Below are 25,026 nucleotides of genomic sequence, written 5' to 3'. Positions count from 1 at the left end.
TATGTTTTTTACGAACAAAGTTAATTGACTTGGAGGATAGGAGTTGCAGAGATAACGTACGATTTTTTGGCTTTTTCGGGAACATAAGGAGGGCTCTGATATCAAAACTTTTCTCAAATCTCTTCTGCCCGAGCTTACTGGCCTGGAGTTCTCACTGCCATTGGAGTTTCAAAGGGTCCACAGGATTGGCCCTTTACATAAAGCGACCTCCGACAAGCCCCATCCTATCATTGCATGTTTTCTATGCCATGAGTCGGCTCGCCAAATCCCAAGGCCCATACTCTCTGGAGGAGCACGAGATTAGAGTGGTAGCGGATTTCTCCAGACTAACCAATGATAAGCGGAAGGCATTTCTGGCCCTTCGCCCACAATTTAGGAACCTAGATATAAAATATGGTATTTTTTAACCGGCTTGTATGTGGATTACTTACAACGGCAAATCCAGGGTGTAAGGAAATGCCTCCGTGGCATGGTTGCCCCCTGACTTTTTGCCTTTGCTGATGCTATGTTTACAATTGAAAGTGTGCTGAGGCCTGCTAACCAGGCCCCAGCACCAGTGTTCTTTCCCTAACCTGTACTTTTGTATCCACAATTGGCAGACCCTGGCATCCAGATAAGCCCCTTGTAACTGGTACTTCTAGTACCAAGGGCCCTGATGCCAAGGAAGGTCTCTAAGGGCTGCAGCATGTCTTATGCCACCCTGGAGACCTCTCACTCAGCACAGACACACTGCTTGCCAGCTTGTGTGTGCTAGTGAGAACAACACGAGTAAGTCGACATGGCACTCCCCTCAGGGTGCCATGCCAGCCTCTCACTGCCTATGCAGTATAGGTAAGACACCCCTCTAGCAGGCCTTACAGCCCTAAGGCAGGGTGCACTATACCATAGGTGAGGGTACCAGTGCATGAGCATGGTACCCCTACAGTGTCTAAACAAAATCTTAGACATTGTAAGTGCAGGGTAGCCATAAGAGTATATGGTCTGGGAGTCTGTCAAACACGAACTCCCCAGCACCATAATGGCTACACTGAAAACTGAGAAGTTTGGTATCAAACTTCTCAGCACAATAAATGCACACTGATACCAGTGTACATTTTATTGTAAAATACACCCCAGAGGGCACCTTAGAGGTGCCCCCTGAAACTTAAACCGACTATCTGTGTAGGCTGACTAGTTCTAGCAGCCTGCCACAAACCGAGACATGTTGCTGGCCCCATGGGGAGAGTGCCTTTGTCACTCTGAGGCCAGTAACAAAGCCTGCACTGGGTGGAGATGCTAACACCTCCCCCAGGCAGGAATTGTCACACCTGGCGGTGAGCCTCAAAGGCTCACCTCCTTTGTGCCAACCCAGCAGGACACTCCAGCTAGTGGAGTTGCCCGCCCCCTCCGGCCAGGCCCCACTTTTGGCGGCAAGGCCGGAGAAGATAATGAGAAAAACAAGGAGGAGTCACTGACCAGTCAGGACAGCCCCTAAGGTGTCCTGAGCTGAGGTGACTAACTTTTAGAAATCCTCCATCTTGCAGATGGAGGATTCCCCCAATAGGGTTAGGATTGTGACCCCCTCCCCTTGGGAGGAGGCACAAAGAGGGTGTACCCACCCTCAGGGCTAGTAGCCATTGGCTACTAACCCCCCAGACCTAAACACGCCCTTAAATTTAGTATTTAAGGGCTACCCTGAACCCTAGAAAATCAGATTCCTGCAACTACAAGAAGAAGGACTGCCCAGCTGAAAACCCCTGCAGCGGAAGACCAGAAGACGACAACTGCCTTGGCTCCAGAAACTCACCGGCCTGTCTCCTGCCTTCCAAAGATCCTGCTCCAGCGACGCCTTCCAAAGGGACCAGCGACCTCGACATCCTCTGAGGACTGCCCCTGCTTCGAAAAGACAAGAAACTCCCGAGGACAGCGGACCTGCTCCAAGAAAAGCTGCAACTTTGTTTCCAGCAGCTTTAAAGAACCCTGCAAGCTCCCCGCAAGAAGCGTGAGACTTGCAACACTGCACCCGGCGACCCCGACTCGGCTGGTGGAGATCCGACACCTCAGGCGGGACCCCAGGACTACTCTGATACTGTGAGTACCAAAACCTGTCCCCCCTGAGCCCCCACAGCGCCGCCTGCAGAGGGAATCCCGAGGCTTCCCCTGACCGCGACTCTTTGAACCTAAAGTCCCGACGCCTGGGAGAGACCCTGCACCCGCAGCCCCCAGGACCTGAAGGACCGGACTTTCACTGGAGAAGTGACCCCCAGGAGTCCCTCTCCCTTGCCCAAGTGGAGGTTTCCCCGAGGAATCCCCCCCTTGCCTGCCTGCAGCGCTGAAGAGATCCCGAGATCTCTCATAGACTAACATTGCGAACCCGACGCTTGTTTCTACACTGCGCCCGGCCGCCCCCGCGCCGCTGAGGGTGAAATTTCTGTGTGGACCTGTGTCCCCCCCGGTGCCCTACAAAACCCCCCTGGTCTGCCCTCCGAAGACGCGGGTACTTACCTGCAAGCAGACCGGAACCGGGGCACCCCCTTCTCTCCATTCTAGCCTATGTGTTTTGGGCACCACTTTGAACTCTGCACCTGACCGGCCCTGAGCTGCTGGTGTGGTGACTTTGGGGTTGCTCTGAACCCCCAACGGTGGGCTACCTTGGACCAAGAACTAAGCCCTGTAAGTGTCTTACTTACCTGGTTAACCTAACAAATACTTACCTCCCCTAGGAACTGTGAAAATTGCACTAAGTGTCCACTTTTAAAACAGCTATTTGTGTATAACTTGAAAAGTATACATGCAATTTTGATGATTTGAAGTTCCTAAAGTACTTACCTGCAATACCTTTCGAATGAGATATTACATGTAGAATTTGAACCTGTGGTTCTTAAAATAAACTAAGAAAAGATATTTTTCTATATAAAAACCTATTGGCTGGATTTGTCTCTGAGTGTGTGTACCTCATTTATTGTCTATGTGTATGTACAACAAATGCTTAACACTACTCCTTGGATAAGCCTACTGCTCGACCACACTACCACAAAATAGAGCATTAGTATTATCTCTTTTTACCACTATTTTACCTCTAAGGGGAACCCTTGGACTCTGTGCATGCTATTCCTTACTTTGAAATAGCACATACAGAGCCAACTTCCTACATTGGTGGATCAGCGGTGGGGTACAAGACTTTGCATTTGCTGGACTACTCAGCCAATACCTGATCACACGACAAATTCCAAAATTGTCATTAGAAATTGATTTTTGCAATTTGAAAAGTTTTCTAAATTCTTAAAAGACCTGCTAGGGCCTTGTGTTAGATCCTGTTTAGCATTTCTTTTAGAGGTTAAAAGTTTGTAAAAGTTTGAATTAGATTCTAGAACCAGTTGTAGATTCTTAAAAAGTATTCCAACTTTTAGAAGCAAAATGTCTAGCACAGATGTGACCGTGGTGGAACTCGACACCACACCTTACCTCCATCTTAAGATGAGGGAGCTAAGGTCACTCTGTAAAATAAAGAAAATAACAATGGGCCCCAAACCTACCAAAATACAGCTCCAGGAGCTTTTGGCAGAGTTTGAAAAGGCCAACCCCTCTGAGGGTGGCAACTCAGAGGAAGAGGATAGTGACTTGGAGGACAATTCCCCCCTACCAGTCCTATCTAGGGAGAACAGGGTCCCTCAAACCCTGACTCCAAAAATAATAGTCAGAGATGCTGGTTCTCTCACAGGAGAGACCAACACCTCTGAAATCACTGAGGATAACCCCAGTGAAGAGGACATCCAGTTAGCCAGGATGGCCAAAAGATTGGCTTTGGAAAGACAGATCCTAGCCATAGAGAGGGAAAGACAAGAGATGGGCCTAGGACCCATCAATGGTGGCAGCAACATAAATAGGGTCAGAGATTCTCCTGACATGTTGAAAATCCCTAAAGGGATTGTAACTAAATATGAAGATGGTGATGACATCACCAAATGGTTCACAGCTTTTGAGAGGGCTTGTGTAACCAGAAAAGTGAACAGATCTCACTGGGGTGCTCTCCTTTGGGAAATGTTCACAGGAAAGTGTAGGGATAGACTCCTCACACTCTCTGGACAAGATGCAGAATCTTATGACCTCATGAAGGGTACCCTGATTGAGGGCTTTGGATTCTCCACTGAGGAGTATAGGATTAGATTCAGGGGGGCTCAAAAATCCTCGAGCCAGACCTGGGTTGACTTTGTAGACTACTCAGTGAAAACACTAGATGGTTGGATTCAAGGCAGTGGTGTAAGTAATTATGATGGGCTGTACAATTAATTTGTGAAAGAACACTGTAGGAAGTTGGCTCTGTATGTGCTATTTCAAAGTAAGGAATAGCATGCACAGAGTCCAAGGGTTCCCCTTAGAGGTAAAATAGTGGTAAAAATAGATAATACTAATGCTCTATTTTGTGGTAGTGTGGTCGAGCAGTAGGCTTATCCAAGGAGTAGTGTTAAGCATTTGTTGTACATACACATAGACAATAAATGAGGTACACACACTCAGAGACAAATCCAGCCAATAGGTTTTTATATAGAAAAATATATTTTCTTAGTTTATTTTAAGAACCACAGGTTCAAATTCTACATGTAATAGCTCCTTCGAAAGGTATTGCAGGTAAGTACTTTAGGAACTTCAAATCATAAAAATTGCATGTATACTTTTCAAGTTATTGACAAATAGCTGTTTTAAAAGTGGACACTTAGTGCAATTTTTACAGTTCCTAGGGGAGGTAAGTATTTGTTAGGTTAACCAGGTAAGTAAGACACTTACAGGGCTTAGTTCTTGGTCCAAGGTAGCCCACCGTTGGGGGTTCAGAGCAACCCCAAAGTCACCACACCAGCAGCTCAGGGCCGGTCAGGTGCAGAGTTCAAAGTGGTGCCCAAAACACATAGGCTAGAATGGAGAGAAGGGGGTGCCCCGGTTCCGGTCTGCTTGCAGGTAAGTACCCGCGTCTTCGGAGGGCAGACCAGGGGGGGTTTTGTAGGGCACCGGGGGGGACACAAGTCCACACAGAAATTTCACCCTCAGCAGCGCGGGGGCGGCCGGGTGCAGTGTAGAAGCAAGCGTCGGGTTTTCAATGTTAGTCTATGAGAGATCTCGGGATCTCTTCAGCGCTGCAGGCAGGCAAGGGGGGGATTCCTCGGGGAACCCTCCACTTGGGCAAGGGAGAGGGACTCCTGGGGGTCACTTCTCCAGTGAAAGTCCGGTCCTTCAGGTCCTGGGGGCTGCGGGTGCAGGGTCTCTCCCAGGCGTCGGGACTTTAGGTTCAAAGAGTCGCGGTCAGGGGAAGCCTCGGGATTCCCTCTGCAGGCGGCGCTGTGGGGGCTCAGGGGGGACAGGTTTTGGTACTCACAGTATCAGAGTAGTCCTGGGGTCCCTCCTGAGGTGTTGGATCGCCACCAGCCGAGTCGGGGTCGCCGGGTGCAGTGTTGCAAGTCTCACGCTTCTTGCGGGGAGCTTGCAGGGTTCTTTAAAAGCCGCTGGAAACAAAGTTGCAGCTTTTCTTGGAGCAGGTCCGCTGTCCTCGGGAGTTTCTTGTCTTCTCGAAGCAGGGGCAGTCCTCAGAGGATGTCGAGGTCGCTGGTCCCTTCGGAAGGCGTCGCTGGAGCAGGATCTTTGGAAGGCAGGAGACAGGCCGGTGAGTTTCTGGAGCCAAGGCAGTTGTCGTCTTCTGGTCTTCCGCTGCAGGGGTTTTTCAGCTGGGCAGTCCTTCTTCTTGTTGCAGGAATCTGATTTTCTAGGGTTCAGGGTAGCCCTTAAATACTAAATTTAAGGGCGTGTTTAGGTCTGGGGGGTTAGTAGCCAATGGCTACTAGCCCTGAGGGTGGGTACACCCTCTTTGTGCCTCCTCCCAAGGGGAGGGGGTCACAATCCTAACCCTATTGGGGGAATCCTCCATCTGCAAGATGGAGGATTTCTAAAAGTTAGAGTCACCTCAGCTCAGGACACCTTTAGGGGTTGTCCTGACTGGCCAGTGACTCCTCCTTGTTATTCTCATTATTTTCTCCGGCCTTGCCGCCAAAAGTGGGGCCTGGCCGGAGGGGGCGGGCAACTCCACTAGCTGGAGTGTCCTGCTGGGTTGGCACAAAGGAGGTGAGCCTTTGAGGCTCACCGCCAGGTGTGACAATTCCTGCCTGGGAGAGGTGTAAGCATCTCCACCCAGTGCAGGCTTTGTTACTGGCCTCAGAGTGACAAAGGCACTCTCCCCATGGGGCCAGCAACATGTCTCGGTTTGTGGCAGGCTGCTAAAACTAGTCAGCCTACACAGATAGTCGGTTAAGTTTCAGGGGGCACCTCTAAGGTGCCCTCTGTGGTGTTTTTTACAATAAAATGTACACTGGCATCAGTGTGCATTTATTGTGCTGAGAAGTTTGATACCAAACTTCCCAGTTTTCAGTGTAGCCATTATGGTGCTGTGGAGTTCGTGTTTGACAGACTCCCAGACCATATACTCTTATGGCTACCCTGCACTTACAATGTCTAAGGTTTTATTTAGACACTGTAGGGGTACCATGCTCATGCACTGGTACCCTCACCTATGGTATAGTGCACCCTGCCTTAGGGCTGTAAGGCCTGCTAGAGGGGTGTCTTACCTATACTGCATAGGCAGTGAGAGGCTGGCATGGCACCCTGAGGGGAGTGCCATGTCGACTTACTCGTTTTGTCCTCACTAGCACACACAAGCTGGCAAGCAGTGTGTCTGTGCTGAGTGAGAGGTCTCCAGGGTGGCATAAGACATGCTGCAGCCCTTAGAGACCTTCCTTGGCATCAGGGCCCTTGGTACTAGAAGTACCAGTTACAAGGGACTTATCTGGATGCCAGGGTCTGCCAATTGTGGATACAAAAGTACAGGTTAGGGAAAGAACACTGGTGCTGGGGCCTGGTTAGCAGGCCTCAGCACACTTTCAATTGTAAACATAGCATCAGCAAAGGCAAAAAGTCAGGGGGCAACCATGCCAAGGAGGCATTTCCTTACACAACCCCCCCCCAAACGAAAGAGGATGAGACTAACCTTTCCCAAGAGAGTCTTCATTTTCTAAGTGGAAGAACCTGGAAAGGCCATCTGCATTGGCATGGGCAGTCCCAGGTCTGTGTTCCACTATAAAGTCCATTCCCTGTAGGGAGATGGACCACCTCAACAGTTTAGGATTTTCACCTTTCATTTGCATCAGCCATTTGAGAGGTCTGTGGTCAGTTTGAACTAGGAAGTGAGTCCCAAAGAGGTATGGTCTCAGCTTCTTCAGGGACCAGACCACAGCAAAGGCCTCCCTCTCAATGGCACTCCAACGCTGCTCCCTGGGGAGTAACCTCCTGCTAATGAAAGCAACAGGCTGGTCAAGGCCATCATCATTTGTTTGGGACAAAACTGCCCCTATCCCATGTTCAGAGGCATCAGTCTGCACAATGAACTGCTTAGAATAATCTGGAGCTTTGAGAACTGGTGCTGAGCACATTGCTTGTTTCAGGGTGTCAAAGGCCTGTTGGCAGTCCACAGTCCAGTTCACTTTCTTGGGCATTTTCTTGGAGGTGAGCTCAGTGAGGGCTGTCACAATGGATCCATATCCCTTCACAAACCTCCTGTAGTACCCAGTCAAGCCAAGGAATGCCCTGACTTGAGTCTGGGTTTTTGGAGCTACCCAGTCCAGAATAGTCTGGATCTTGGGTTGGAGTGGCTGAACTTGGCCTCCACCTACAAGGTGTCCCAAGTAAACCACAGTTCCCTGCCCTATCTGGCATTTGGATGCCTTGATAGAGAGGCCTGCAGATTGCAGAGCCTTCAAAACCTTCCTCAGGTGGACCAGGTGATCCTGCCAGGTGGAGCTAAAGACAGCAATATCATCAAGATAAGCTGTGCTAAAGGACTCCAAGCCAGCAAGGACTTGATTCACCAACCTTTGGAAGGTGGCAGGGGCATTCTTTAAACCAAAGGGCATAACAGTAAACTGATAATGCCCATCAGGTGTGGAGAATGCTGTCTTTTCTTTTGCTCCAGGTGCCATTTTTATTTGCCAGTACCCTGCTGTCAAGTCAAAGGTACTTAGAAATTTGGCAGCACCTAATTTATCAATGAGCTCATCAGCTCTTGGAATTGGATGAGCATCTGTCTTGGTGACAGAATTGAGCCCTCTGTAGTCCACACAAAACCTCATCTCTTTCTTTCCATCTGTGGTGTGAGGTTTGGGGACCAAGACCACTGGGCTAGCCCAGGGGCTGTCAGAGCGCTCAATGACTCCCAATTCCAGCATCTTGTGGACTTCCACCTTGATGCTTTCCTTAACATGGTCAGACTGTCTAAAGATTTTGTTCTTGACAGGCATGCTGTCTCCTGTGTCCACATCATGGGTACACAGGTGTGTCTGTCCAGGGGTTAAGGAGAAGAGTTCAGGAAACTGTTGTAGGACTCTCCTACAATCAGCTTGCTGTTGGCCAGAGAGGGTGTCTGAGTAGATCACTCCATCTACTGTACCATCTTTTGGGTCTGATGACAGAAGGTCAGGGAGAGGTTCACTCTCTGCCTCCTGATCCTCATCTGTTACCATCAACAGATTGACATCAGCCCTGTCGTGGAAGAGCTTAAGGCGGTTTACATGGATCACCCTTTTGGGGCTCCTGCTTGTGCCCAGGTCCACCAAGTAGGTGACCTGACTCTTCCTCTCTAGTACTGGGTAAGGGCCACTCCATTTGTCCTGGAGTGCCCTGGGAGCCACAGGCTCCAGAACCCAGACTTTCTGCCCTGGTTGGAACTCAACCAGTGCAGCCTTTTGGTCATACCAAAACTTCTGGAGCTGTTGGCTGGCCTCAAGGTTTTTGGTTGCCTTTTCCATGTACTCTGCCATTCTAGAGCGAAGGCCAAGTACATAGTCCACTATGTCCTGTTTAGGCTCATGGAGAGGTCTCTCCCAGCCTTCTTTAACAAGGGCAAGTGGTCCCCTTACAGGATGACCAAACAGAAGTTCAAAGGGTGAGAACCCTACTCCCTTCTGTGGTACCTCCCTGTAAGCGAAAAGCAGACATGGCAGGAGGACATCCCATCTCCTTTTGAGTTTTTCTGGGAGCCCCATGATCATGCCTTTTAATGTCTTGTTGAATCTCTCAACTAAGCCATTAGTTTGTGGATGGTAAGGTGTAGTGAATTTATAAGTCACTCCACACTCATTCCACATGTGCTTTAGGTATGCTGACATGAAGTTGGTACCTCTGTCAGACACCACCTCCTTAGGGAAACCCACTCTGGTAAAGATACCAATGAGGGCCTTGGCTACTGCAGGGGCAGTAGTTGACCTAAGGGGAATAGCTTCAGGATACCTGGTAGCATGATCCACTACTACCAGGATATACATATTTCCTGAGGCTGTGGGAGGTTCCAGTGGACCAACTATGTCCACACCCACTCTTTCAAAGGGAACCCCCACCACTGGAAGTGGAATGAGGGGGGCCTTTGGATGCCCACCTGTCTTACCACTGGCTTGACAGGTGGGGCAGGAGAGGCAAAACTCCTTAACCATGTTGGACATATTGGGCCAGTAGAAGTGGTTGACTAACCTCTCCCACGTCTTGGTTTGTCCCAAATGTCCAGCAAGGGGAATGTCATGGGCCAATGTTAGGATGAATTCTCTGAACAGCTGAGGCACTACCACTCTCCTAGTGGCACCAGGTTTGGGGTCTCTGGCCTCAGTGTACAGGAGTCCATCTTCCCAATAGACCCTATGTGTTCCATTTTTCTTTCCCTTGGACTCTTCAGCAGCTTGCTGCCTAAGGCCTTCAAGAGAGGGACAGGTTTCTTGTCCCTTACACAGCTCCTCCCTTGAGGGTCCCCCTGGGCCTAAGAGCTCAACCTGATAAGGTTCAAGCCCCAAAGGCTCAGTTCCCTCAGAGGGCAGAACTTCTTCCTGAGAAGAGAGGTTCCCTTTCTTTTGCTGTGTTGCAGTTGGTTTCCCAACTGACTTTCCTGTTCTCTTGGTAGGCTGGGCCATTTTTCCAGACTCCAGCTCTACTTTTTCACCCTGTGCCTTGCACTGTGCTCTTGTTTTCACACACACCAGTTCAGGGATACCCAGCATTGCTGCATGGGTTTTTAGCTCTACCTCAGCCCATGCTGAGGACTCCAGGTCATTTCCAAGCAGACAGTCCACTGGGATATTTGAGGAGACCACCACCTGTTTCAGGCCATTGACCCCTCCCCATTCTAAAGTAACCATTGCCATGGGATGTACTTTTCTCTGATTGTCAGCGTTGGTGACTGTGTAAGTTTTTCCAGTCAGGTATTGGCCAGGGGAAACCAGTTTCTCTGTCACCATGGTGACACTGGCACCTGTATCCCTCAGGCCCTCTATTCTAGTCCCATTAATTAAGAGTTGCTGTCTGTATTTTTGCATGTTAGGCGGCCAGACAGCTAGTGTGGCTAAATCCACCCCACCCTCAGAAACTAGAGTAGCTTCAGTGTGAACCCTGATTTGCTCTGGGCACACTGTTGATCCCACTTGGAGACTAGCCATACCAGTGTTACCTGGATGGGAGTTTGGAGTGGAACCTTTCTTGGGACAGGCCTTGTCTCCAGTTTGGTGTCCATGCTGTTTACAGCTATGACACCAGGCCTTTTTGGGATCAAAGTTTTTACCCTTGTACCCATTGTTTTGTGAAGAGGCTCTGGGCCCACCCTCCTGTGCAGGTTTTTGGGGGCCTGTAGAAGACTCTTTACTATTTTTAGTTTTGGTTGTCTCATCACCCTTCTGCTGGGGAGTCTTTGTGACCCCTTTCTTTTGGTCACCCCCTGTTGAAGTCTTGGACACCCTTGTCTTGACCCAATGGTCCGCCTTCTTTCCCAATTCTTGGGGAGAAATTGGTCCTAGGTCTACCAGATGCTGATGCAGTTTATCATTGAAACAATTACTTAACAGGTGTTCTTTCACAAATAAATTGTACAGCCCATCATAATTACTTACACCACTGCCTTGAATCCAACCATCTAGTGTTTTCACTGAGTAGTCTACAAAGTCAACCCAGGTCTGGCTCGAGGATTTTTGAGCCCCCCTGAACCTAATCCTGTACTCCTCAGTGGAGAATCCAAAGCCCTCAATCAGGGTACCCTTCATGAGGTCATAAGATTCTGCATCTTGTCCAGAGAGTGTGAGGAGTCTATCCCTACACTTTCCTGTGAACATTTCCCAAAGGAGAGCACCCCAGTGAGATCTGTTCACTTTTCTGGTTACACAAGCCCTCTCAAAAGCTGTGAACCATTTGGTGATGTCATCACCATCTTCATATTTAGTTACAATCCCTTTGGGGATTTTCAACATGTCAGGAGAATCTCTGACCCTATTTATGTTGCTGCCACCATTGATGGGTCCTAGGCCCATCTCTTGTCTTTCCCTCTCTATGGCTAGGATCTGTCTTTCCAAAGCCAATCTTTTGGCCATCCTGGCTAACTGGATGTCCTCTTCACTGGAGTTATCCTCAGTGATTTCAGAGTTGTTGGTCCCTCCTGTGAGGGAACCAGCATCTCTGACTATTATTTGTGGAGTCAGGGCTTGAGAAGCCCTGCTCTCCCTAAGTAGGACTGGAGGGGGGGAATTTCCCTCCAAGTCACTATCTTCATCCTCTGAGTTGCCATCCTCAGAGGGGTTGGCCTTTTCAAACTCTGCCAAAAGCTCCTGGAGCTGTACTTTGGTAGGTTTGGGGCCCATTGCTATTTTCTTTAGTTTACAGAGTGACCTTAGCTCTCTCATCTGTAGATGGAGGTAAGGTGTGGTGTCGAGTTCCACCACATTCACATCTGTGCTAGACATTATGCTTCTAAAAGTTGGAATACTTTTTAAGAAACTAAAACTGGTTCTAGAATCTAATTCAAACTTTTAACAAACTTTTAAACTCTAAAAGAAATGCTAAACAGGATCTAACACAAGGCCCTAGCAGGTCTTTTAAGAATTTAGAAAACTTTTCAAATTGCAAAAATCAATTTCTAATGACAATTTTGGAATTTGTCGTGTGATCAGGTATTGGCTGAGTAGTCCAGCAAATGCAAAGTCTTGTACCCCACCGCTGATCCACCAATGTAGGAAGTTGGCTCTGTATGTGCTATTTCAAAGTAAGGAATAGCATGCACAGAGTCCAAGGGTTCCCCTTAGAGGTAAAATAGTGGTAAAAATAGATAATACTAATGCTCTATTTTGTGGTAGTGTGGTCGAGCAGTAGGCTTATCCAAGGAGTAGTGTTAAGCATTTGTTGTACATACACATAGACAATAAATGAGGTACACACACTCAGAGACAAATCCAGCCAATAGGTTTTTATATAGAAAAATATATTTTCTTAGTTTATTTTAAGAACCACAGGTTCAAATTCTACATGTAATAGCTCCTTCGAAAGGTATTGCAGGTAAGTACTTTAGGAACTTCAAATCATAAAAATTGCATGTATACTTTTCAAGTTATTGACAAATAGCTGTTTTAAAAGTGGACACTTAGTGCAATTTTTACAGTTCCTAGGGGAGGTAAGTATTTGTTAGGTTAACCAGGTAAGTAAGACACTTACAGGGCTTAGTTCTTGGTCCAAGGTAGCCCACCGTTGGGGGTTCAGAGCAACCCCAAAGTCACCACACCAGCAGCTCAGGGCCGGTCAGGTGCAGAGTTCAAAGTGGTGCCCAAAACACATAGGCTAGAATGGAGAGAAGGGGGTGCCCCGGTTCCGGTCTGCTTGCAGGTAAGTACCCGCGTCTTCGGAGGGCAGACCAGGGGGGGTTTTGTAGGGCACCGGGGGGGACACAAGTCCACACAGAAATTTCACCCTCAGCAGCGCGGGGGCGGCCGGGTGCAGTGTAGAAGCAAGCGTCGGGTTTTCAATGTTAGTCTATGAGAGATCTCGGGATCTCTTCAGCGCTGCAGGCAGGCAAGGGGGGGATTCCTCGGGGAACCCTCCACTTGGGCAAGGGAGAGGGACTCCTGGGGGTCACTTCTCCAGTGAAAGTCCGGTCCTTCAGGTCCTGGGGGCTGCGGGTGCAGGGTCTCTCCCAGGCGTCGGGACTTTAGGTTCAAAGAGTCGCGGTCAGGGGAAGCCTCGGGATTCCCTCTGCAGGCGGCGCTGTGGGGGCTCAGGGGGGACAGGTTTTGGTACTCACAGTATCAGAGTAGTCCTGGGGTCCCTCCTGAGGTGTTGGATCGCCACCAGCCGAGTCGGGGTCGCCGGGTGCAGTGTTGCAAGTCTCACGCTTCTTGCGGGGAGCTTGCAGGGTTCTTTAAAAGCCGCTGGAAACAAAGTTGCAGCTTTTCTTGGAGCAGGTCCGCTGTCCTCGGGAGTTTCTTGTCTTCTCGAAGCAGGGGCAGTCCTCAGAGGATGTCGAGGTCGCTGGTCCCTTCGGAAGGCGTCGCTGGAGCAGGATCTTTGGAAGGCAGGAGACAGGCCGGTGAGTTTCTGGAGCCAAGGCAGTTGTCGTCTTCTGGTCTTCCGCTGCAGGGGTTTTTCAGCTGGGCAGTCCTTCTTCTTGTTGCAGGAATCTGATTTTCTAGGGTTCAGGGTAGCCCTTAAATACTAAATTTAAGGGCGTGTTTAGGTCTGGGGGGTTAGTAGCCAATGGCTACTAGCCCTGAGGGTGGGTACACCCTCTTTGTGCCTCCTCCCAAGGGGAGGGGGTCACAATCCTAACCCTATTGGGGGAATCCTCCATCTGCAAGATGGAGGATTTCTAAAAGTTAGAGTCACCTCAGCTCAGGACACCTTTAGGGGTTGTCCTGACTGGCCAGTGACTCCTCCTTGTTATTCTCATTATTTTCTCCGGCCTTGCCGCCAAAAGTGGGGCCTGGCCGGAGGGGGCGGGCAACTCCACTAGCTGGAGTGTCCTGCTGGGTTGGCACAAAGGAGGTGAGCCTTTGAGGCTCACCGCCAGGTGTGACAATTCCTGCCTGGGAGAGGTGTAAGCATCTCCACCCAGTGCAGGCTTTGTTACTGGCCTCAGAGTGACAAAGGCACTCTCCCCATGGGGCCAGCAACATGTCTCGGTTTGTGGCAGGCTGCTAAAACTAGTCAGCCTACACAGATAGTCGGTTAAGTTTCAGGGGGCACCTCTAAGGTGCCCTCTGTGGTGTTTTTTACAATAAAATGTACACTGGCATCAGTGTGCATTTATTGTGCTGAGAAGTTTGATACCAAACTTCCCAGTTTTCAGTGTAGCCATTATGGTGCTGTGGAGTTCGTGTTTGACAGACTCCCAGACCATATACTCTTATGGCTACCCTGCACTTACAATGTCTAAGGTTTTATTTAGACACTGTAGGGGTACCATGCTCATGCACTGGTACCCTCACCTATGGTATAGTGCACCCTGCCTTAGGGCTGTAAGGCCTGCTAGAGGGGTGTCTTACCTATACTGCATAGGCAGTGAGAGGCTGGCATGGCACCCTGAGGGGAGTGCCATGTCGACTTACTCGTTTTGTCCTCACTAGCACACACAAGCTGGCAAGCAGTGTGTCTGTGCTGAGTGAGAGGTCTCCAGGGTGGCATAAGACATGCTGCAGCCCTTAGAGACCTTCCTTGGCATCAGGGCCCTTGGTACTAGAAGTACCAGTTACAAGGGACTTATCTGGATGCCAGGGTCTGCCAATTGTGGATACAAAAGTACAGGTTAGGGAAAGAACACTGGTGCTGGGGCCTGGTTAGCAGGCCTCAGCACACTTTCAATTGTAAACATAGCATCAGCAAAGGCAAAAAGTCAGGGGGCAACCATGCCAAGGAGGCATTTCCTTACAAACACCTATTGAGTAATTGTTTCAATGATAAACTGCATCAGCATCTGGTAGACCTAGGACCAATTTCTCCCCAAGAATTGGGAAAGAAGGCGGACCATTGGGTCAAGACAAGGGTGTCCAAGACTTCAACAGGGGGTGACCAAAAGAAAGGGGTCACAAAGACTCCCCAGGGGAAGGGTGATGAGACAACCAAAACTAAAAATAGTAAAGAGTCTTCTACAGGCCCCCAAAAACCTGCACAGGAGGGTGGGCCCAGAGCCTCTTCACAAAACAATGGGTACAAGGGTAAAAACTTTGATCCCAAAAAGGCCTGGTGTCATAGCTGTAAACAGCATGGACACCAAACTGGAGACAAGGCCTGTCCCAAGAAAGGTTCCACTCCAAACTCCCATCCAGGTAACACTGGTATGGCTAGTCTCCAAGTGGGATCAACAGTGTGCCCAGAGCAAATCAGGGTCCACACTGAAGCTACTCTAGTTTCTGAGGGTGGGGTGGATTTAGCCACACTAGCTGTCTGGCCGCCTAACATGCAAAAATACAGGCAGCAACTCTTAATTAATGGGACTAGAATAGAGGGCCTGAGGGATACAGGTGCCAGTGTCACCATGGTGACAGAGAAACTGGTTTCCCCTGGCCAATACCTGACTGGAAAAACTTACACAGTCACCAACGCTGACAATCAGAGAAAAGTACATCCCATGGCAATGGTTACTTTAGAATGGGGAGGGGTCAATGGCCTGAAACAGGTGGTGGTCTCCTCAAATATCCCAGTGGACTGTCTGCTTGGAAATGACCTGGAGTCCTCAGCATGGGCTGAGGTAGAACTAAAAACCCATGCAGCAATGCTGGGTATCCCTGAACTGGTGTGTGTGAAAACAAGAGCACAATGCAAGGCTCAGGGTGAACAAGTAGAGCTGGAGTCTGGAAGAATGGCCCAGCCTACCAAGAGGAAAGGAAAGTCAGTTGGGAAACCAACTGCAACACAGCAAAAGAAAGGGAACCTCTCTTCTCAGGAAGAAGTTCTGCCCTCTGAGGGAACTGAGCCTTTGGAGCTTGAACCTTATCAGGTTGAGCTCTTAGGCCCAGGGGGACCCTCAAGGGAGGAGCTGTGTAAGGGACAAGAAACCTGTCCCTCTCTTGAAGGCCTTAGGCAGCAAGCTGCTGAAGAGTCCAAAGGCAAGAAAAATGGAACGCATAGGGTCTATTGGGAAGATGGACTCCTGTACACTGAGGCCAGAGACCCCAAACCTGGTGCCACTAGGAGAGTGGTAGTGCCTCAGCTGTTCAGGAAGTTCATCCTAACATTGGCCCATGACATTCCCCTTGCTGGACATTTGGGACAAACCAAGACGTGGGAGAGGTTAGTCAACCACTTCTACTGGCCCAATATGTCCAACATGGTTAAGGAGTTTTGCCTCTCCTGCCCCACCTGTCAAGCCAGTGGTAAGACAGGTGGGCATCCAAAGGCCCCCCTCATTCCACTTCCAGTGGTGGGGGTTCCCTTTGAAAGAGTGGGTGTGGACATAGTTGGTCCACTAGAACCTCCCACAGCCTCAGGAAATATGTATATCCTGGTAGTAGTGGATCATGCTACCAGGTATCCTGAAGCTATTCCCCTTAGGTCGACTACTGCCCCTGCAGTAGCCAAGGCCCTCATTGGTATCTTTACCAGAGTGGGTTTCCCTAAGGAGGTGGTGTCTGACAGAGGTACCAACTTCATGTCAGCATACCTAAAGCACATGTGGAATGAGTGTGGGGTGACTTATAAATTCACTACACCATACCATCCACAAACTAATGGCTTAGTTGAGAGATTCAACAAGACATTAAAGGGCATGATCATGGGGCTCCCAGAAAAGCTCAAAAGGAGATGGGATGTCCTCTTGCCATGTCTGCTTTTCGCTTACAGAGAGGTGCCACAGAAGGGAGTAGGATTCTCACCCTTTGAACTTCTGTTTGGTCATCCTGTAAGGGGACCACTTGCTCTTGTTAAAGAAGGCTGGGAGAGACCTCTCCATGAGCCAAAACAAGACATAGTGGACTATGTACTTGGCCTTCGCTCTAGAATGGCAGAGTACATGGAAAAGGCAACCAAAAACCTTGAGGCCAGCCAACAGCTCCAGAAGTTTTGGTATGACCAAAAGGCTGCACTGGTTGAGTTCCAACCAGGGCAGAAAGTCTGGGTTCTGGAGCCTGTGGCTCCCAGGGCACTCCAGGACAAATGGAGTGGCCCTTACCCAGTACTGGAGAGGAAGAGTCAGGTCACCTACTTGGTGGACCTGGGCACAAGCAGGAGCCCCAAGAGGGTGATCCATGTAAACCGCCTTAAGCTCTTCCACGACAGGGCTGATGTCAATCTGTTGATGGTAACAGATGAGGATCAGGAGGCAGAGAGTGAACCTCTCCCTGATCTTCTGTCATCAGACCCAAAAGATGGTACAGTAGATGGAGTGATCTACTCAGACACCCTCTCTGGCCAACAGCAAGCTGATTGTAGGAGAGTCCTACAACAGTTTCCTGAACTCTTCTCCTTAACCCCTGGTCAGACACACCTGTGTACCCATGATGTGGACACAGGAGACAGCATGCCTGTCAAGAACAAAATCTTTAGACAATCTGACCATGTTAAAGAAAGCATCAAGGTGGAAGTCCACAAGATGCTGGAATTGGGAGTAATTGAGCGCTCTGACAGCCCCTGGGCTAGCCCAGTGGTTTTAGTCCCCAAACCTCACACCAAAGATGGAAAGAAAGAGATGAGGTTTTGTGTGGACTACAGAGGGCTCAATTCTGTCACCAAGACAGATGCCCATCCAATTCCAAGAGCTGATGAGCTCATTGATAAATTAGGTGCTGCCAAATTTCTAAGTACCTTTGACTTGACAGCAGGGTACTGGCAAATAAAAATGGCACCTGGAGCAAAAGAAAAGACAGCATTCTCCACACCTGATGGGCATTATCAGTTTACTGTTATGCCCTTTGGTTTAAAGAATGCCCCTGCCACCTTCCAACGGTTGGTGAATCAAGTCCTTGCTGGCTTGGAGTCCTTTAGCACAGCTTATCTTGATGATATTGCTGTCTTTAGCTCCACCTGGCAGGATCACCTGGTCCACCTGAGGAAGGTTTTGAAGGCTCTGCAATCTGCAGGCCTCTCTATCAAGGCATCCAAATGCCAGATAGGGCAGGGAACTGTGGTTTACTTGGGACACCTTGTAGGTGGAGGCCAAGTTCAGCCACTCCAACCCAAGATCCAGACTATTCTGGACTGGGTAGCTCCAAAAACCCAGACTCAAGTCAGGGCATTCCTTGGCTTGACTGGGTATTACAGGAGGTTTGTGAAGGGATATGGATCCATTGTGACAGCCCTCACTGAACTCACCTCCAAGAAAATGCCCAAGAAAGTAAACTGGACTGTGGAATGCCAACAGGCCTTTGACACCCTGAAACAGGCAATGTGCTCAGCACCAGTTCTCAAAGCTCCAGATTATTCTAAGCAGTTCATTGTGCAGACTGATGCCTCTGAACATGGGATAGGGGCAGTTTTGTCCCAAACAAATGATGATGGCCTTGACCAGCCTGTTGCTTTCATTAGCAGGAGGTTACTCCCCAGGGAGCAGCGTTGGAGTGCCATTGAGAGGGAGGCCTTTGCTGTGGTTTGGTCCCCGAAGAAGCTGAGACCATACCTCTTTGGGACTCACTTCCTAGTTCAAACTGACCACAGACCTCTCAAATGGCTGATGCAAATGAAAGGTGAAAATCCTAAACTGTTGAGGTGGTCCATCTCCCTACAGGGAATGGACTTTATAGTGGAACACAGACCTGGGACTGCCCATGCCAATGCAGATGGCCTTTCCAGGTTCTTCCACTTAGAAAATGAAGACTCTCTTGGGAAAGGTTAGTCTCATCCTCTTTCGTTTGGGGGGGGGTTGTGTAAGGAAATGCCTCCGTGGCATGGTTGCCCCCTGACTTTTTGCCTTTGCTGATGCTATGTTTACAATTGAAAGTGTGCTGAGGCCTGCTAACCAGGCCCCAGCACCAGTGTTCTTTCCCTAACCTGTACTTTTGTATCCACAATTGGCAGACCCTGGCATCCAGATAAGCCCCTTGTAACTGGTACTTCTAGTACCAAGGGCCCTGATGCCAAGGAAGGTCTCTAAGGGCTGCAGCATGTCTTATGCCACCCTGGAGACCTCTCACTCAGCACAGACACACTGCTTGCCAGCTTGTGTGTGCTAGTGAGAACAACACGAGTAAGTCGACATGGCACTCCCCTCAGGGTGCCATGCCAGCCTCTCACTGCCTATGCAGTATAGGTAAGACACCCCTCTAGCAGGCCTTACAGCCCTAAGGCAGGGTGCACTATACCATAGGTGAGGGTACCAGTGCATGAGCATGGTACCCCTACAGTGTCTAAACAAAATCTTAGACATTGTAAGTGCAGGGTAGCCATAAGAGTATATGGTCTGGGAGTCTGTCAAACACGAACTCCCCAGCACCATAATGGCTACACTGAAAACTGAGAAGTTTGGTATCAAACTTCTCAGCACAATAAATGCACACTGATACCAGTGTACATTTTATTGTAAAATACACCCCAGAGGGCACCTTAGAGGTGCCCCCTGAAACTTAAACCGACTATCTGTGTAGGCTGACTAGTTCTAGCAGCCTGCCACAAACCGAGACATGTTGCTGGCCCCATGGGGAGAGTGCCTTTGTCACTCTGAGGCCAGTAACAAAGCCTGCACTGGGTGGAGATGCTAACACCTCCCCCAGGCAGGAATTGTCACACCTGGCGGTGAGCCTCAAAGGCTCACCTCCTTTGTGCCAACCCAGCAGGACACTCCAGCTAGTGGAGTTGCCCGCCCCCTCCGGCCAGGCCCCACTTTTGGCGGCAAGGCCGGAGAAGATAATGAGAAAAACAAGGAGGAGTCACTGACCAGTCAGGACAGCCCCTAAGGTGTCCTGAGCTGAGGTGACTAACTTTTAGAAATCCTCCATCTTGCAGATGGAGGATTCCCCCAATAGGGTTAGGATTGTGACCCCCTCCCCTTGGGAGGAGGCACAAAGAGGGTGTACCCACCCTCAGGGCTAGTAGCCATTGGCTACTAACCCCCCAGACCTAAACACGCCCTTAAATTTAGTATTTAAGGGCTACCCTGAACCCTAGAAAATCAGATTCCTGCAACTACAAGAAGAAGGACTGCCCAGCTGAAAACCCCTGCAGCGGAAGACCAGAAGACGACAACTGCCTTGGCTCCAGAAACTCACCGGCCTGTCTCCTGCCTTCCAAAGATCCTGCTCCAGCGACGCCTTCCAAAGGGACCAGCGACCTCGACATCCTCTGAGGACTGCCCCTGCTTCGAAAAGACAAGAAACTCCCGAGGACAGCGGACCTGCTCCAAGAAAAGCTGCAACTTTGTTTCCAGCAGCTTTAAAGAACCCTGCAAGCTCCCCGCAAGAAGCGTGAGACTTGCAACACTGCACCCGGCGACCCCGACTCGGCTGGTGGAGATCCGACACCTCAGGCGGGACCCCAGGACTACTCTGATACTGTGAGTACCAAAACCTGTCCCCCCTGAGCCCCCACAGCGCCGCCTGCAGAGGGAATCCCGAGGCTTCCCCTGACCGCGACTCTTTGAACCTAAAGTCCCGACGCCTGGGAGAGACCCTGCACCCGCAGCCCCCAGGACCTGAAGGACCGGACTTTCACTGGAGAAGTGACCCCCAGGAGTCCCTCTCCCTTGCCCAAGTGGAGGTTTCCCCGAGGAATCCCCCCCTTGCCTGCCTGCAGCGCTGAAGAGATCCCGAGATCTCTCATAGACTAACATTGCGAACCCGACGCTTGTTTCTACACTGCGCCCGGCCGCCCCCGCGCCGCTGAGGGTGAAATTTCTGTGTGGACCTGTGTCCCCCCCGGTGCCCTACAAAACCCCCCTGGTCTGCCCTCCGAAGACGCGGGTACTTACCTGCAAGCAGACCGGAACCGGGGCACCCCCTTCTCTCCATTCTAGCCTATGTGTTTTGGGCACCACTTTGAACTCTGCACCTGACCGGCCCTGAGCTGCTGGTGTGGTGACTTTGGGGTTGCTCTGAACCCCCAACGGTGGGCTACCTTGGACCAAGAACTAAGCCCTGTAAGTGTCTTACTTACCTGGTTAACCTAACAAATACTTACCTCCCCTAGGAACTGTGAAAATTGCACTAAGTGTCCACTTTTAAAACAGCTATTTGTGTATAACTTGAAAAGTATACATGCAATTTTGATGATTTGAAGTTCCTAAAGTACTTACCTGCAATACCTTTCGAATGAGATATTACATGTAGAATTTGAACCTGTGGTTCTTAAAATAAACTAAGAAAAGATATTTTTCTATATAAAAACCTATTGGCTGGATTTGTCTCTGAGTGTGTGTACCTCATTTATTGTCTATGTGTATGTACAACAAATGCTTAACACTACTCCTTGGATAAGCCTACTGCTCGACCACACTACCACAAAATAGAGCATTAGTATTATCTCTTTTTACCACTATTTTACCTCTAAGGGGAACCCTTGGACTCTGTGCATGCTATTCCTTACTTTGAAATAGCACATACAGAGCCAACTTCCTACACAGGGACTTCACTGAACCTGCAGATCTCAGCTCCTTACTGAATGGCCTGGCCACGCATCCTATGGACATCACCTCCGCGCATTCAGAACTTGACACCCTTACTCCTGAGGATCTCTCCACAGCTTCGCCTCCGTTGTCTCAATCTCAGTGTCCGACCTCGCAAAAAAGAGGCAGGATATATGACGGTCCCCCTAAATCACAGGAAGGCCGTGACCATGTTCAAGCAGTGATTGACCACACTCAGGACCAGGGCAGAGACAAGTCCCGTTCTCCCTTCAAGCCAGCCCTCAAAGAACACTCATAATGCTGGATCCCAGGGTGCCCTGAGGACTTCCCGCTCTTGACCCAGCAACGGGTTCTTCCTCCACAGACAGCTAAGTATCACATTATTCTATCATTGCCTTCTCCACGGCTAGAGGGGGGTCAGGGAGGGGTCTGGGTCAGTGTTTTGATTTCATGTTCATACTGATATTTGTTATGATGTTCTCCCATTTTGGGCCTGATAAGAGGCTAGCCTCTATGCGAACACTCTGCCATATTGATAACAGATACGAATGTTCTGTTAAAGACATGCCGCATATGTTTCCTGATACAGTCTGCAGAGTTATTTCTTTATTATTACAGCTTTTTGTATGGTATTGATTACACTACATGTATCATACGTTTGGTCTTTGGTTGTGTGGTGTGCTTATGCCACCTGCTTCTTTTTTGCCCTGCCCCCCCCCCCTCTGTGCTTCCTATCTTCCCTCCCCTGTGGTCTCGTAGCCGTGGGGTGAGTCCCCGGTGGACCTTCGGCATTTGACACATTCCGGATAAAAGGGAGACCTCCTGCCTTCTCTATCCCCACACACCGAATTTGAGAGAAGCACAGTCAACATGAGTCATGGGATTTTGGTCTTCACCCCGATCTCCCTTAAGACCATCTTACTTTCCTTGGGTATTCCCTAGGTCACGTTGTATGGCTACTCCCTTTCTTATTCTTACAGTTCTAGGGCCCCTGAACACCCCGCTGGTCCTGGGGAAAGCGTCGCTGGAGCAGTTTTCTTCCGAAGGAGGGAGACAGGCCGGTAGGGCTGGGGCCAAAGCAGTTGGTGTCTCAGTCTTCTCTGCAGGGTTTTTCAGCTCAGCAGTCCTCTTCTTCTTAAGTTGCAGGAATCTGATTTCCTAGGTTCAGGGGAGCCCCTAAATACAGGATTTAGGGGTGTGTTTAGGTCAGGGAGGGCAGTAGCCAATGGCTACTAGCCCTGAGGGTGGCTACACCCTCTTTGTGCCTCCTCCCAAGGGGAGGGGGCACAGTCCTATCCCTATTCCTAAAAGTCAGAGTCACTTCAGCCCAGGTTGCCTTAGGGGCTGTCCTGACTGGTCAGTGACTCCTCCTTGTTTTTCTCATTATCTCCTCCTGCCTTGCCGCCAAAAGTGGGGCCGTGGCCGGAGGGGGCGGGCAACTCCACTAGCTGGAATGCCCTGTGGTGCTGGAACAAAGGGGGTGAGCCTTTGAGGCTCACTGCCAGGTGTTACAGCTCCTGCAAGGGGGAGGTGATAAGCATCTCCACCCAGTGCAGGCTTTGTTACTAGCCACAGAGTGACAAAAGCACTCTCCCCATGTGGCCAGCAACATGTCTCGAGTGTGGCAGGCTGCTAAAAACCAGTCAGCCTACACAGGTAGTTGTTTATGGTTTCATGGGGCACCTCTAAGGTGCCCTCTGGGGTGTAGGTTACAATAAAATGTACACTGGCATCAGTGTGCATTTATTGTGCTGAGAAGTTTGATACCAAACTTCCCAGTTTTCAGTGTAGCCATTATGGTGCTGTGGAGTTCGTGTTTGACAGACTCCCAGACCATATACTCTTATGGCTACCCTGCACTTACAATGTCTAAGGTTTTGTTTAGACACTGTAGGGGCACAGTGCTCATGCACTGGTGCCCTCACCTATGGTATAGTGCACCCTGCCTTAGGGCTGTAAGGCCTGCTAGAGGGGTCACTTATCTATACTGCATAGGCAGTGTGAGGTTGGCATGGCACCCTGAGGGGAGTGCCATGTCGACTTACTCGTTTTGTCCTCACCACGACACACAAGCTCGCAAGCAGTGTGTCTGTGCTGAGTGAGGGGTCCCCAGGGTGGCATAAGATATGCTGCAGCCCTTAGAGACCTTCCCTGCCATCAGGGCCCTTGGTACCAGTTACAAGGGACGTACCTGGATGCCAGGGTGTGCCAATTGTGTAAACAAAAGTACAGGTTAGGGAAAGAACACTGGTGCTGGGGCCTGGTTAGCAGGCCTCAGCACACTTTCAAATCAAAACCTAGCATCAGCAAAGGCAAAAAGTGAGGGGGTAACCATGCCAAGGAGGCATTTCCTTACAAGAGTCTTGGTAGTCCTTGAGATAAAGGAGAATATTGTCTTCATTTAAGGAAACTGCATGACTCCCATCAAGGATAGGGATTCCTCAAGTCACTCCGGCAGCATGTAAACGAATCAATATTGGCTCCATGGTCAAGACAAAGTGGAGGAAGGACAAGTGGCAACTCAGCCACATTCCCCAACATACCCTAAAGGTTTTCTGCGACAGATTCGCACAGTTGGGCAACAGTATATTATCTATATGAACCAAGTAATGTGGGGGCCAAATGCAAAACTTTGTAGGAAGCTGGCCTGGTGTTATCACCTTATACCAGGTCCAGGTATCCCCTCAGGTGTAAGCAGCCAGGCTTTCTAGAAGTAGCTGTGGATGAGCAGCCAAGACTTATCTAGGAGACATGCAAAGCTTATGCAATACCACTGTAGTCACACAGCACTTACACACATGAAATAACTACAGTGTTACAAAAATAAAGATACTTTATTTTAGTGACACAAATGCTAAAATTCTACATATGTAATACCCCAACTGGAGGTAAGTAAAACATACTATATGTACAATAACAGTCAGGAATTAACATAGAATGAAATAGAAAACTGGGGGGGACCAAACCATATACTAAGAAAGTAAAATGCGCCAAGGAAGTGAATTGGGTAGAGGGGAGCTGGAGGAACTAGGAAACCCACAGGTTAAGTACCAGAATGCCCCCAGTGACCAGGAGAAAAGAGGTAAGTATCTGGTTCTCCACAAACCCACCAAAAGGACTTCAGAGAAGGATATTGCAAGACCCAGACAAGACTGCAAGAAACCAAAGGTGGATCCTGGAAGAGGAAGACCTGAAAAAGAAGGGGACCAAGTCCATTTCACATTGGAGTGTCTGGTGGTGGCAGGAGCCACTCACCACCCATCTGTGGATGCAAGACAAGGTAGACAGTGGGCGAAGACCATCAGCATTGTAGTATTTGAGCAGTTGAAGAGTTCTGGCGTGATGGAGTCGACATCCTATGCCAGAAGAAGGATTGCAGTCGGTCAGTGGTGTGGAAGAACCACCAACGAGTCTTGGCAAAAACAAATGTCGTGGATGAAGAAGTGCGGAGCTGCTGAGAACCAGCAAGGTCCAAGGGGACTCAACCCACAGAGGGGAGTTCTGGGTGACCCTCAGCAGAAACAAGTGTCACAGGAAGAGGAGGCAGCCCCCACAGGCAGCAAGCACAGGAGTCGAGGCGAGGCCCACGCAGCGCACCTAGAACGGAGTCCCACATCACAGGAGAAGCTCGCAGAGGGCTGAGCGTCACAGGGAAGAGTGCTGGGGCTACACAGAGC

Source organism: Pleurodeles waltl, chromosome 11 (assembly GCF_031143425.1).
Source record: "Pleurodeles waltl isolate 20211129_DDA chromosome 11, aPleWal1.hap1.20221129, whole genome shotgun sequence".
NCBI lineage: Eukaryota > Metazoa > Chordata > Amphibia > Caudata > Salamandridae > Pleurodeles > Pleurodeles waltl.
The sequence above is the reverse complement of the archived record's forward strand: the minus strand, read 5'-3'. Positions refer to the sequence as shown.